At 49.7% G+C, this 12938-nt stretch overlaps 1 protein-coding gene across 7 annotated transcripts in view; it reads right to left on the bottom strand.

Moving 5' to 3' along the window:
• Positions 1-12938, bottom strand: part of dock3 (dedicator of cytokinesis 3) — a 1878236-nt gene that overhangs the window by 1363175 nt on the left and 502123 nt on the right. The gene's annotated exons all lie outside the window — the stretch shown is intronic.

Raw genomic sequence — 12938 nt, 5'->3', positions numbered from 1 at the left:
GCGGTTTAGAGGCAATATGAGGAAATTTCCTCATCCAGAGGGTGGTGGGGGTCTGGAACTCACTGCCTGAAAGGGTAGTCGAGGCAGAAACCCTCACGACATTTTAAAAGTACTTTAACGTGCATTTGACGTGCCGTAACCTACAGGGCTACGGACCAAGAGCTGGAAAGTGGGATTAGGCTCAATAGCTCTTTGTCGGCCGGTGCGGACACAATGGGCCAAAATGGCCTCCTTCCATGCTGTAAATATGATTCTATGGACTAGAAATTCGGAAAATAGCGCCATCACCGTTTTTTGGGCGATAATCGGGGCTTTATTTTTTGGTGCCGCAATACTGCTATCGCTGGACGCCGCGAAATCGGGCAAACGGTGAACAGCGATAGTGGTAGCGGTAAATCCAGATCTGCATTTGTGTGCCGGAGCCGAATTCACCGATCTGAAAAAAAACCGACCTACTGTGCATGCGCAAATTTTTTTTTTCCTTGACGATTTTTTTCTTCGTATTTCTTTCCCCCCCGCGATTCTGGTCAGCTGTCAGGGTGCGCAGTATACCCAGGTCTCAATCTGTCATTTTTCACAGGCAAGAGAAGATGCAGGCAGAGGGCCAGGAAATGTATTTTTGATGCCAATGAAGCACTGATCACAGCAATTGAAAGTAGATGGGGGGTGTTTAATAGGAGGGGTCGAAGTAATCCGCCTCGCCCCGCCCCGCCCCCAGCCATTATAAGGAGATTTTGGACCTGTGTCGCTGAGAGGTTTCTTCAGTTGATGACATTCACAGGGACGACAAGCAATGCAGGAAAAGGTGGAATGGCTATTGCAGGGTCGTGAGAGTAAGTAAAATATTTATTGATGCAGTAAGTAAAATATTTATTGATGCAATCCTTGATTACTTACATTGTAAATCTGGCACATGTTGCTGTAGGTGGGCTTAGTGTTGCACCTTATTTGCCATGAAAGATTGTTACACATTATTGAGACTTCTTTTTGACATCAAAAGATGTTTCTGCACTTTGATGTCTTCCTCATGAACCACATGCAACTACCAGGGCCATTAAACTGACGTCTGTATTAAATGCACACAGTATGGTATAAGTGCTTTGATGGCTATCTGTGTGTGGCACAAGAGCAGAAGGGCACTCTGGTAAGCATTCCTATTTTTGCAGGGAAAGTTGTCCCACAATCGCCGCGAGCAGCAACGCACAGGCGGCGGTCTGCCCCAAACACATCCATTAACAGATCTGGAGGACAGTGTGACTGGTCTAATTGGTGCCTCCAGGAGGTTAATTGCCCATGCAGGTGCTGAGCCCATGTTCCGAACTGACGGTAAGTCCTACAAAATCTCCGGGCTGGGTTGGGGCAATGTGATGTCGTGTTTGTGGATTCGGGTTCAGATAATGTGATGCAGTGTCTGTGGACTTGGGTTCAGGCATATGATGCAGTGTCTCACGACAATATATAATGCAGTAGTGGTGGTCCTTCAAATAAGCCTGCGCTATGTGACCTTACTCATGTCACCCTGCACCCTCCCCTGCTGCTAACCACTCGTCTGTTGTTTTCTATTATGCAGATGAGGATTAAGGCGTCACATCCTCCGATGGAAGCCTCCACCTCAGCCCATCATGTGAGGATTGAGGAGGAAGATGATGACCACACTGAGAACATTCTACGGGAGGAACAAGATCATGAAGCTGTTGCCGGGGGCGGGGGGGGGGGGGGTGGGTGGGGGAGTGAAGGGGGCAAGGGAGAGCGTTGAACTCAGCCGAGAGCTCTTCCAGGCCCTGGGTGGCATTTTCGGCAACATTACGGCACTATCTGCAGACATGAGGGAGGGCATGTCAGATTGTAGCTGCAATGTGGGAGAACACTGAGGCTGTCAATGCCCAGTGGCAATTGATGGTCTCGACTTTTGGCATTGCAGTTGTTAGATATGTAAACCTGTAAATACCTTATTTAACCACCAGAGGGCTCATCCACTGGAGTCCCAAGGGATCCCACAATCCCTTGGGAGCAACTGTATTAAGGAGGCCTCATAGACTGGAAAGGCACTCTGGAGACCTGCAATAAAAGACTAAGGTCACACTTTACTTTGAGCTCACAGCATCTAGTCAGACTCTTTATTCATACACTACAACTGGCGATGATATACAGATGACAAACCCCACCGCAACGATGCAGAGAACAGTGGGCATCCTGGAGAAATTTTCGGAGGGAGATGATTGGGAAACTTTCGTGGAGCAACTCGACCAATGCTTCGTGGCCAACAAGCTGGAAGGAGAAGTAAACACTGCCAAACGAAGGGCGATTCTCCTCACCGTTTGTGGGGCACCAACATATGGCATCATGAAAAATCTGCTCGCTCCAGCGAAGCCCACAGAGAAATCGTATGAGGATTTGTGCACACTGGTCTGGGAGCATCTTAACCCGAAGGAAGGTGTTCTGATGGCGAGATACCGGTTCTACACATGCAAGAGGTCTGAAGGCCAGGAAGTGGTGAACTATGTCGCCGAGCTAAGACGCCTTCCGGGACATTGCGAATTCGAAGGACATTTGGAGCACATGCTCAGGGACTTCTTTGTACTTGGCATTGGCCATGAAGTAATACTTCGATAACTCTTGACTGTAGAGACCCCAAACTTGAGTAAAGCCATAGCGATAGCCCAGGCGTTCATCGCCACCAGTGACAATACTAAGCAATCTCTCAGCACAAGAGTGCTGCTACAAGTACTGAGAACAAAGTAATGTTGTTTTTGAATCGTAATATACAGGGCAGATGTCTCAGTCCACCATCAAGGGTGGTGAATGCTAGGCCATTAACACTTTGTTGGCGCTGCGAGGGTGATCATCATTTCCATTCATGCCGCTTCAAAGAATATGTTTGCAAGGGCTGTGCAACAATGGGACACCTCCAACGCACGTGCAGGTGAGCTGCAAACCCTGCTACTCCTGCAAACCACCATGTTGCAGAGGAGGACAAATCCACGGAGGATCATGACGAACCAGAGCCTCATACCGAGGAGGCAGAGGTATATGGGGTACACACCTTTACCACAAAGTATCCCCCGATAATGCTGAAGGTTGAATTAAATGGACTCCTGGTGCCAATGGAGCTGGACACGGGTGCGAGCCAGTCCATAATGAGCAAAAAGACTTTCGATAAATTATGGTGCAGCGAGGCCTCAAGGCCAGTCCTGACTCCCATTCGCATTAAACTGAGAACTTACACAAAGGAACTGATTCCCGTAATAGGCAGTGCTATACTAAAGTCACCTACGATGGAGCGGTGCACTCTGGGTGGTACTGGCCGATGTGGCCCCACGCTGCTCGGCGGGAGCTGGCTGGGGAAGATACACTGGAACTGTGGCGACATCCGAGCGTCCTTGTCCGTCGACGACACTTCGTGTTCCCAGGTCCTAAACAAGTTCCCCTCGCTGTTCGAACCAGGCATCGGGAAGTTCCAAGGAGCAGAAATGCAGATTCACCTAATTCCGGGGGCGAGATCCATCCATCACAAGGCGAGAGCAGTACCGTACATGATGAGAGAGAGGGTGGAGATCGAGCTGGACCGGCTGCAACGAGAGGGCATCATTTCGCCGATCGAATTCAACGAGTGGGCTAATCTGATTGTTCCAGTCCTCAAGGGAGATGGCACCATCAGAATTTGTGGTGATTACAAAGTAACTATCAATTGCTTCTCCCTGCAGGATCAATACCCACTACCAAAGGCTGACGACCTATTTGCAATGCTGGCGGGAGGAAAGCTGGACTTGACCTCGGCCTACATGACGCAGGAGCTGGAGGAATCATCGAATAGCCTCGCCTGCATCAACAGGCACAAAGGTCTCTTCATTTACATCAGATGCCCATTTGGGACTCGATCAGCCGCGGCGATATTCCAGAGAAACATGGAAAGCTTACTGAAGTCGGCCCCGCGCACCGTGGTCTTCCAGGACGACATTCTTGGTTACAGGTCGGGACACCGTTGAGCATCTGCAGAACCTGGAGGAGATTCTTAGTTGGCTCAATCACGTGGGCTCAGGTTAAAACGCTCGAAGTGCGTTTTTCTGGCGCCTGAAGTGGAGTTCCTGGAGAGAAGAATCGCAGTCGACGGCATCAGGCCCACCGATTCAAAGACGGAGGCAATTGAGAATGCACCGAGCCCACAGAATGTGATGGAGCTGCGGTCGTTTCTAGGACTCCTGAACTACTTTGGTAACTTCTTACCAGGTCTCAGCACACTGTTAGAACCACTGCATAAAGGAGACGAATGGGTATTGTCATGTATTCAACCAGCATTGTAACCCATGTATAATCTGACCTAAGTTGTACACTGTGAAAACAATGACCACAAGGTGGTGAACTTGTGGGAGACAGTCCTAACCTGGACCTTCAGATATAAAAGGGGAAGCTCCACCCACTTCCATCACTTGAGTGCTAAGGAATAAAGGACAGGTCACGGACTGACCTTCTCTCAAGCATGGGCCTCGTGTGCATTTATACTGTATAGTAAGGACGTATCAATGGCGACGAGAAACTGGGATTTAAACCACGCGAGGTACTGTGTTAAGGAATGGTTGGGACAGAAATTCAACATTGTTAAAGCAGCACACAGTTCTCCAGGCAGACAAGGGCAATCAAGCATGCCCCAACATGTAGTCGAACCCAGAGGGAGAGTTCGACAGAGATAATGGCAAGCTGAACGACAATTCACACCATTGCAAGGGACAATGCGGCCAGTAATGGGGCCATCAACACCTGTTAATGGCGCACTCAAGGACAATCACAGGGGCAGTCAGGGACGATTGACTGGCAAGGGACCTTTTGTTTCCAACAGCAGCTCATGTTGGAGGCGTGGAGGCACACACTCAGCTGGAGTTTGCAGAGATGAGCAAAATACCTGCAGAAATTGCAGAAATGAACGCTGGGGGAAATCGCTGGAAGCTGAAGTTCAGCGAGTTCATATGGAGCACGTATACAGTTCATACACCAGGACGCCACCGATAATGATGAAAGTGCTCATCAATGGCATCCCAGTATCAATGGAGCTAGACATGGGGGCCAGCCAGTCCCTGATGGGTATCAAACAGTTCGAAATGTTGTGGGGGTCCAAGGCCAGGAGGCCAAAATTATCGCCGATTGACGCACAGCTACGGACATACACAAAGGAGATCATTCCGGTGCTAGGCAGCGCTACGGTAGTCGTGACCCACAAAGATTCGGATAACAGGTTGCCACTCTGGGTTGTCCCGGGGGACGGTCCCGCACCACTGGGGAGGAGTTGGCTTGCTGTCATGAACTGGAAATGGGGCGATGTCAATGCAATTTCTTCTGTGGAGCGAGTATCATGCTCACAGATCCTGGACAAATTTGACTCATTATTTCAACCCGGCATTGGCACTTTCATGGGGGCCAAAGTAGTGATACACATAAACACGGACGCCACACCACAAGGCCATAGCGGTGCCGTACGTGATGCGGGAAAAGATAGAAGGCGAATTGGACCGCCTACTGAGGGAAGGCATCATCTCGCCAGTCGAATTCAGTGACTTGGCGAGCCCAATTGTACCAGTGCTCAAGGCGGATGGGTCGGTCAGGATATGTGGTGAGTACAAAGCCACCATCAATCGGGTGTCACTCCAAGACCAGTACCCACTACCGAGAGCAGAGGACCTCTTTGCGACGCTATCCGGTGGCAAACTTTTTTCAAAATTGGCCTTGACCTCAGCTTACATGACCTAGGAGCTGGCGAGTGAGTCGAAGAAGCTGACCACCATCACGACACACAAGGGGTTGTTTGAGTACAACAGATGTCCGTTCGGGATTCGCTCGGCCGCTGCGATCTTCCAACCGAAATATGGAAAGCCTCCTCAAGTCGCTTCCAGGGACGGTGGTTTTTCAGGACGACATCCTCATCACGGGTTACGATACTGAAGAACACCTCCACAACCTGGAGGAGGTGCGACGCAGACTGGACCGGGTAGGGCTGCGACTGAAAAAGGCGAAGTGCATCTTCCCAGCTCCAGAGGTAGAATTCCTGGGGATAAGGGTAGCAGCAGACAGGATCAGCCCTACTGCGTCCAAGATGGAAGTGATCCAGAGAGCAGCCAGACCCCGTAACACGACAGAGCTGCGTTCGTTCCTGGGGCTCCTGAACTATTTTGGTAACTTTCTTCCCAAATTGAACACGTTGCTAGAGCCACTACACGTGCTCCTGCGCAAAGGTCGCGAATGGGTCTGGGCGGACAGCCAGGAAAGGGCTTTTAATAGAGCACGCAATATGTTATGTTCCAATAATCTGTTAACGCTACATGACCCATGTAAGAAACTTGTGTTAACGTGCGATGCGTCGTCCTATGGCGTCGGGTGTGTGTTGCAGCATGACAATGCCAAGGGTCAGTTACAACCGGTAGCTTATGCCTCCAGAAGTCTGTCCCAGGCAGAAAGGGGCTACAGGATGGTAGAAAAGGAGGCGGTAGCATGTGTATATGCGGTAAAGAAAATGCACCAGTACCTGTTTGGTAGGAAATTTGAGCTGGAGACAGATCACAAAACCCTAACGTCCCTTTTGGCCGACAACAAGGCCATAAATGCAAACGCATCGGCCCGCATACAGAGGTGGGCACTCACGTTAGCCACCTATGACTACACAATTCGGCACAAACCGGGCACCGAAAATTGCGCCGATGCACTCAGCAAGCTCCCACTAGCCACCACTGAGGGGGCTACCAAGCATGCTGCTGAGATGGTCATGGCTGTTGAAGCTTTCGGAAGCGAAGGCTCACCTGTGACAGCCCGTCAGACTAAAGTCTGGACAAATAGAGACCCGCTATTGTCTCTAGTCAAGAAATGTGTCCTGAATGGGGACTGAGCAGCCACGTACAGGGCATGCCCTGAGGAATTTAAACCATTTCACAAGCGCAGGGATGAACTCTCGATTCAGGCCGATTGCCTACTGTCGGGAAACCGCGTAGTCATGCCCCAGATGGGCAGAGAGGTGTTCATCAGAGAACTCCACAATGAGCACCCGGGCATTAGCATGATGAAGGCAATTGCCAGGTCACACGTTTGGTGGCCAGAGATAGACGCAGATCTGGAACTTTGTGTTCGCAGGTGCAACACGTGTGCCCAGCAGGTCAATGCGCCCAGGGAAGCCCTCCTTAGCCCCTGGTCCTGGCCCGCCAAGCCATGGTCACGCATCCATGTGGACTACGCAGGTCCTTCCATGGGAAAAATGTTTTTGGTTGTAGTAGACGCCTACTCCAAATGGATCAAGTATGACAATTTAAATTCAAGCACATCCTCTGCCATGGTAGAAAGTCTACGGGCAATGTTCGCCGCCCACAGTCTACCGGATATGTTGGTCAGCGACAATGGCCTGTGCTTCACAAGCACTAAATTCCAGGACTTCATGGCAGGCAATGGAATTAACCATGTCAGAACAGCACCGTTCAAGACGGCCTCAAACGGCCAGGCAGAATGAGCAGTGCAGATAATCAAACAGGGGATGCTCAGAATCCAAGGGGGTTCCTTACAAAGACGATTATCACGCCTCCTGTTGGCCTGCAGATCCCAACCACACTCGCTCACAGGGGTTCCACCCGCAGAGCTGCTAATGAAAAGAACGCTCAAAATCCAGTTATCCCTTATACAGCCCACCATGAAAGGAAATTGTCGAGAGCAGGCGCCAGTCACAATATGACTACCATGACAGGAATGTGAGAGGGCGATGTATTGATGTAAATGACCCTGTTTTTGTCCTCAACTACGCTGCAGGGCCCAAATGGCTCGCAGGCACTGTGATTGCCAAAGAGGGAAATAGGATTCTGGTAGTTAAACTTACCAATGGACAAATCTGCCGCAAACATGTGGATCAAACAAAAAGGAGGTTCAGCAACCCCACAGAAGAAGCAGAGGAAGAACACAATATGAAGTTCACTCCTCCACAGGTGACCGAACACAAGAACCAAGTGGAGGAGAGCCCAGTCACTGTGGGCAGTCCGGACAGGCCTAAGGCACTGCAAACAGCAGACACTCAGGCCAGCGTCCAACAACCGGAGCCCCAACTCAGGCACTCTACAAGAGAGCGTAAACCACCAGAGAGACTCAACCTTTGATCCCAATAAGATTCTGGGGGGGGGGGAAGGGGGGGGAGGTGATGTCATGTATTCAACCAGCATTTTAACCCATGTATAATCTGACCTAAGTTGTACACTGTGAGAACAATGACCACTAGGTGGTGAACTTGTGGGAGACACTCCTAACCTGGACCTTCAGATATAAAAGGGGAAGCTCCACCTACTTCCATCACTTGAGTGCTAAAGAATAAAGGACAGGTCACAGACTGACCTTCTCTCAAGCATGGGCCTCGTGTGCATTTATACTGTATAGTAAGGACGTATCAGGTATGGGGTTAAAAAGTTAAGAAAATGTCTTTGTAAAAGCTAGAAAACTGTTATGCCCAAACAAATTGCTTGTGTTGTATGATCCATGTAAGAGTTTGGTGGAAACATGTGATGCATCGTCATACGATGTCGGGTGTGTATTGCAACAAGCTAATGAATCTGAGAAATTGCAACCGATTGCTTATGCATCCAGAAGTCTGTCTAAGGCTGAGAGAGCCTATAGCATGATTGAAAAAGAAACATTAGTGTGTCTTTATGGGGTAAAGAAAATGTATCAATATCTGTCTGGGCTCAAATTTGAATTGGAAACTGATCATAAGCCACTGATATCCCTCTTTTCGGAAAGCAAGGGGATAAATATGAATGCATCGGCCCGCATCCAGAGATGGACGCTCATGTTGTCCGCATACAACTACGCCATCCGCCACAGGCCAGGCACAGAAAATTGTGCCGATGCTCTCAGTAGGCTGCCATTGCCCACCACGGGGTAGAAATGGCACAGCCCGCAGATTTAGTTATGGTAATGGAAGCATTTGAGATTGAGCAATCACCTGTAACCGCCCGATAGATTAGAACCTGGACGAGCCAGGACGCCTTACTGTCCTTAGTAAAAAAACTGTGTGCTTCACGGGAGCTGGTCCAGTGTCCCAGTAGAAATGCAGGAAGAAATAAAGCCGTACCAGCGGCGCAAAGATGAAATCTCTTTACAGGCAGACTGTCTTTTGTGGGGTAATCGGGTAATGGTACCAAAAAAGGGCAGGGACACTTTCATTTGTGATCGCCACAGTACCCACCCAAATATTGTAATGATGAAAGCGATAGCCAGATCCCACGTGTGGTGGCCCGGTATCAATGCGGACTTAGAGTCCTGCGTACACAAATGTAACACATGTTCACAGTTAAGCAATGCACCCAGGGAGGCCAGTAAGTTTATGGTCTTGGCCCTCCAAACCGTGGCCTAGGGTCCAAGTTGACTATGCAGGCCCATTCTTGGGTAAAATGTTCCTAGTGGTTTTAGTGTGTACTCCAAATGGATTGAATGTGAGATAATGTCGGCAAGCACATCCGCTGCCACCACTGAAAGCCTGCGGGCCATATTTGCCACGCACTGCCTGCCTGATGTCCTTGTGAGTGACAACAGGCTGTGTTTCACCAGTGCCGAGTTCAAAGAGTTCATGACCCGCAATGGGATCAAACATGTCACATCTTCCAGCATTCAATGGTCAGGCAGAGAGAGCAGTGCAAACAATCAAGCAGAGCTTGAAGAGGGTAACTGAAGGCTCACTGCAAACTTGCCTATTCCGTGTCCTGCTAGTTACTGCACGAGATCTCACTCGCTCACTGGGATTCCACCCACTGAACTGCTCATGAAAAGGACACTTAAGACAAGGCTCTCGTTAGTCCACCCTGATCTACACGAACAGGTAGCGAGCAGGCGGCTTCAACAAAGTACATATCATGATAGCGCAAATGTGTCATGCGAAATTGCGATTAATGATCCTGTATTTGTGTTGAACTATGGACAAGGTCCCAAGTGGCTTCCCGGCACTGTCGTGGCCAAAGAGGGGAGTAGGGTGTTTTGGGTCAAACTTTCAAATGGACTCATCTACAGAAAACACTTGGACCAAACCAAACTCAGATTCACGGACTATCCAGAGCAATTGACACAGCGGTTGACCAGGAAGCAAAACCAATCACCCGCAGCAGCCCAGCAGGACTCACCACACCAGGCAGCCCAGCAAGGCCAGCTGCACAGCAGCCCAGTGAGGGCTAAACAAACGACTCACCAAAACCAGCATTTGCACTGAGACGATCAACCAGGGAAAGAAAGGCCCCAGATTGACTCAATTTGTAAATAGTTACACTGGACTTTGGAGGTGGGAAGTGGGGGGGGGCGGAGTGTTGTTATATATGTAAACTTGTAAATACCTTGTTTAACCACAAGAGGGCTCATCCCCTGGAGTCCTAAGGGATCCCACAATCCCTTGGGAGCACCTGTACTTAAGGAGGCCTCACAGGCGGGAGAGGCACTCTGGAGACCTGCAATAAAAGACTAAGGTCATACTTTACTTTGAGCTCACAGCATCTGGTTAGACTCTTTATTCATACACTACAGCAGTTCTCAGTGTCATACCACCCAGACCGACAGCACCTGTGAGTGATGAGGCCGAGCAAGAACCTTCCGAATGTGGCTTCCTCCGAGGAACTTAGCTGTGGTCACAAGTTCCTCGGAGGAAGCCACATTCACAGGCTTCATCCAATCTGAGGCAGCGGGTCCAAGTCGTGTGCAGCAACGCACCCCCAGGGTTGAACCCCGTATGCCGTCTCTTCGGAGGTTGAGTCGGCAAAGTTGTTCTGCTGAAACACAGGCAGACACACACCTGGATATGGTGGGTCTGTCACTGTCAAGGGAGAGCGTCGAACTCAGCCGAGAGCTCCTCCAGGTCCTGGGTGGCATTTCCGGAAACATTACGGCACTATCTGCAGACATGAGGGAGGTCATGTCACAGATTGTAGCTGCGACGCAGGAGAACACAGAGGCAGTCAATGCCCTGTGGCAATTGATGGTCTCGACTTTTGGCATTGCAGTCCTCAGTGTCAGACCGACAGCACCGTGAGTGGTGAGGCCGAGCAAGAGCCTTCCGACTCAGAAGCTGGGCCTTCCATACCCCGAGCTTCTCCAGGGGTCCAATCCATTGTTTTTCCCCCAACAACAGTAGCGCTCTGTGTGCCTTGCTGCACACCGTCTTGGTCCCAACGTGGATAGGAGTAGGGGCAAGAAGCGAGGGGGAGTGGGGAGAGTTAAGATCAGGGGAGAGAAAGGTGGCTGCAGTTAAAAGACGTTCGGTGCAGGGGTTGTTGTTGTTTTGCTGTTGTTTTCCTGTTTTGGTTATTTTATAAAAGTTTTAAAAGTTTTGCAAATTGTGTTCAAGTTAAAAATGTATTTAAGTTTCAAAATTAAAGTTTACAAAGTTTCAAGAATGTACAAATGTTTCATAAATTTACAATTTTTTTTGTTCACCATAACCATTCCTGTGCAGTGTCTCATTTGCAGAATAAGAGGGGGGGATCGTCAACATGGTGGGATAGAATGGGTAGGCAATGGTGAAACGTGCCGTTCACTGTTCAAGCAAAGCATTGAATTATGAGCTGCTGATGGCGAAAGCTCCACCAGGCCTCCCCTGTGGTGGTGGTGGTGGTGGTGGGGGTAGTGGCATTGGTTCATCGCCAGGCTCCTCAACGTCCCCCTCTTCCTTCTCACCCCCTTCCTCCTTCCCTCTCTCCTGAGGTGGTTCTTCAGTCCCTAGTGGCAAATCCTGTCCCCTCATGATGGCTAAGTTGTTTAGCATGCAGCACACCACAATGAACTCAGTAACATGCTGAAGGGAGTATTGCCTCCAGAGTGGTCCAGGCATCGGAAGCGCTGCTTGAGCACTCCAATTGTCTTTTCGATGATGCTGCATGTGGCTATATAGCTATCATTATAGTGCTGCTCGGCTTCTGTCTGAGGGTTGAGGAGCGGGGGTCATGAGCCAGGTGGCAAGGCCGTAACCTTTGTCCCCCAGCATTCAGCTCTGGCCTTGTGGCTGGTGCTCAAACAGGTATGAAACACTGCTCTCACGCAAGATGAAATTATGGACGCATTATGGATGCTCCCTGGAAACTGGGCATTTACTACCATGATGCGCTGAGTATGGTCATAAACGATCTGTACGTTCAGGGAGTGGAATCCCTTTCAGTTTCAGTCTCTGGATCCTCTAATGGTGCTCGCAGGGCAATGTGCGTACAGTCAATGGCAGGCTGAACCTTGGGGAAGCCAGTAATTCGTGCAAAACCTATAGCCTTTTCATCTGTGCCTCCTTGGTCATTGGGAACTTTATAAAGTCCATCGTGGGTGCATACAGTGCAGTAGTCACCTGGTGAATGCAGCTATGTGTAGCGAACTGCGAGATGCAGCATATTTCCCCTAATGATACCTAAAAGGAGCCAGAGGCATAGAAGGCAAGTGCCGCAGTCACCTTCACCTCAATGGGCAGTGCAGTCCTGATGCTGCTGTAAGGCTGTAGGTATGCCTTTATGAGCTGGCATATCTCTGTCACCACCTCTTTTTGGAAGCACAGCCTTCGAACGCACTGTGCCTCAGACAGCTGCAGATATGAGCGCTGTTCCCTGTAAACTCATGGGGGGGGGTAAGGCCTCCTCCCCATACGTTTGCGAGCTCTTTGATTCTGCTCAAAATGCTCTTGAATAAGCCTTCTTGCAGCCAGCAATAATGGCAGATATTATAGCCCCCATTCTTTTCAATGTCCTCAAATGTCCACAAATAGCCTGAAAAATGAACGATAAACTCCAAAAAACTTAATGTGTAAAATACAGCCTTCCCTCCAAATCCTTTTATGCACTGAACTTCTGTTCCGTTTTTCAAGATGGCGTCGTTAGCGCTGGGTGCATCATGGATCCGACATGGAAAGACCTGATTTTTTTCGGGCGTGTTTTTGGGCGGGTGGTAAAAATGGTGATAGCAGAGTGTTGCAC

This window comes from Pristiophorus japonicus, chromosome 12 (genome assembly GCF_044704955.1).
Source record: "Pristiophorus japonicus isolate sPriJap1 chromosome 12, sPriJap1.hap1, whole genome shotgun sequence".
Taxonomy (NCBI): Eukaryota; Metazoa; Chordata; class Chondrichthyes; family Pristiophoridae; genus Pristiophorus; species Pristiophorus japonicus.
The sequence above is the reverse complement of the archived record's forward strand: the minus strand, read 5'-3'. Positions and strand labels throughout refer to the sequence as shown.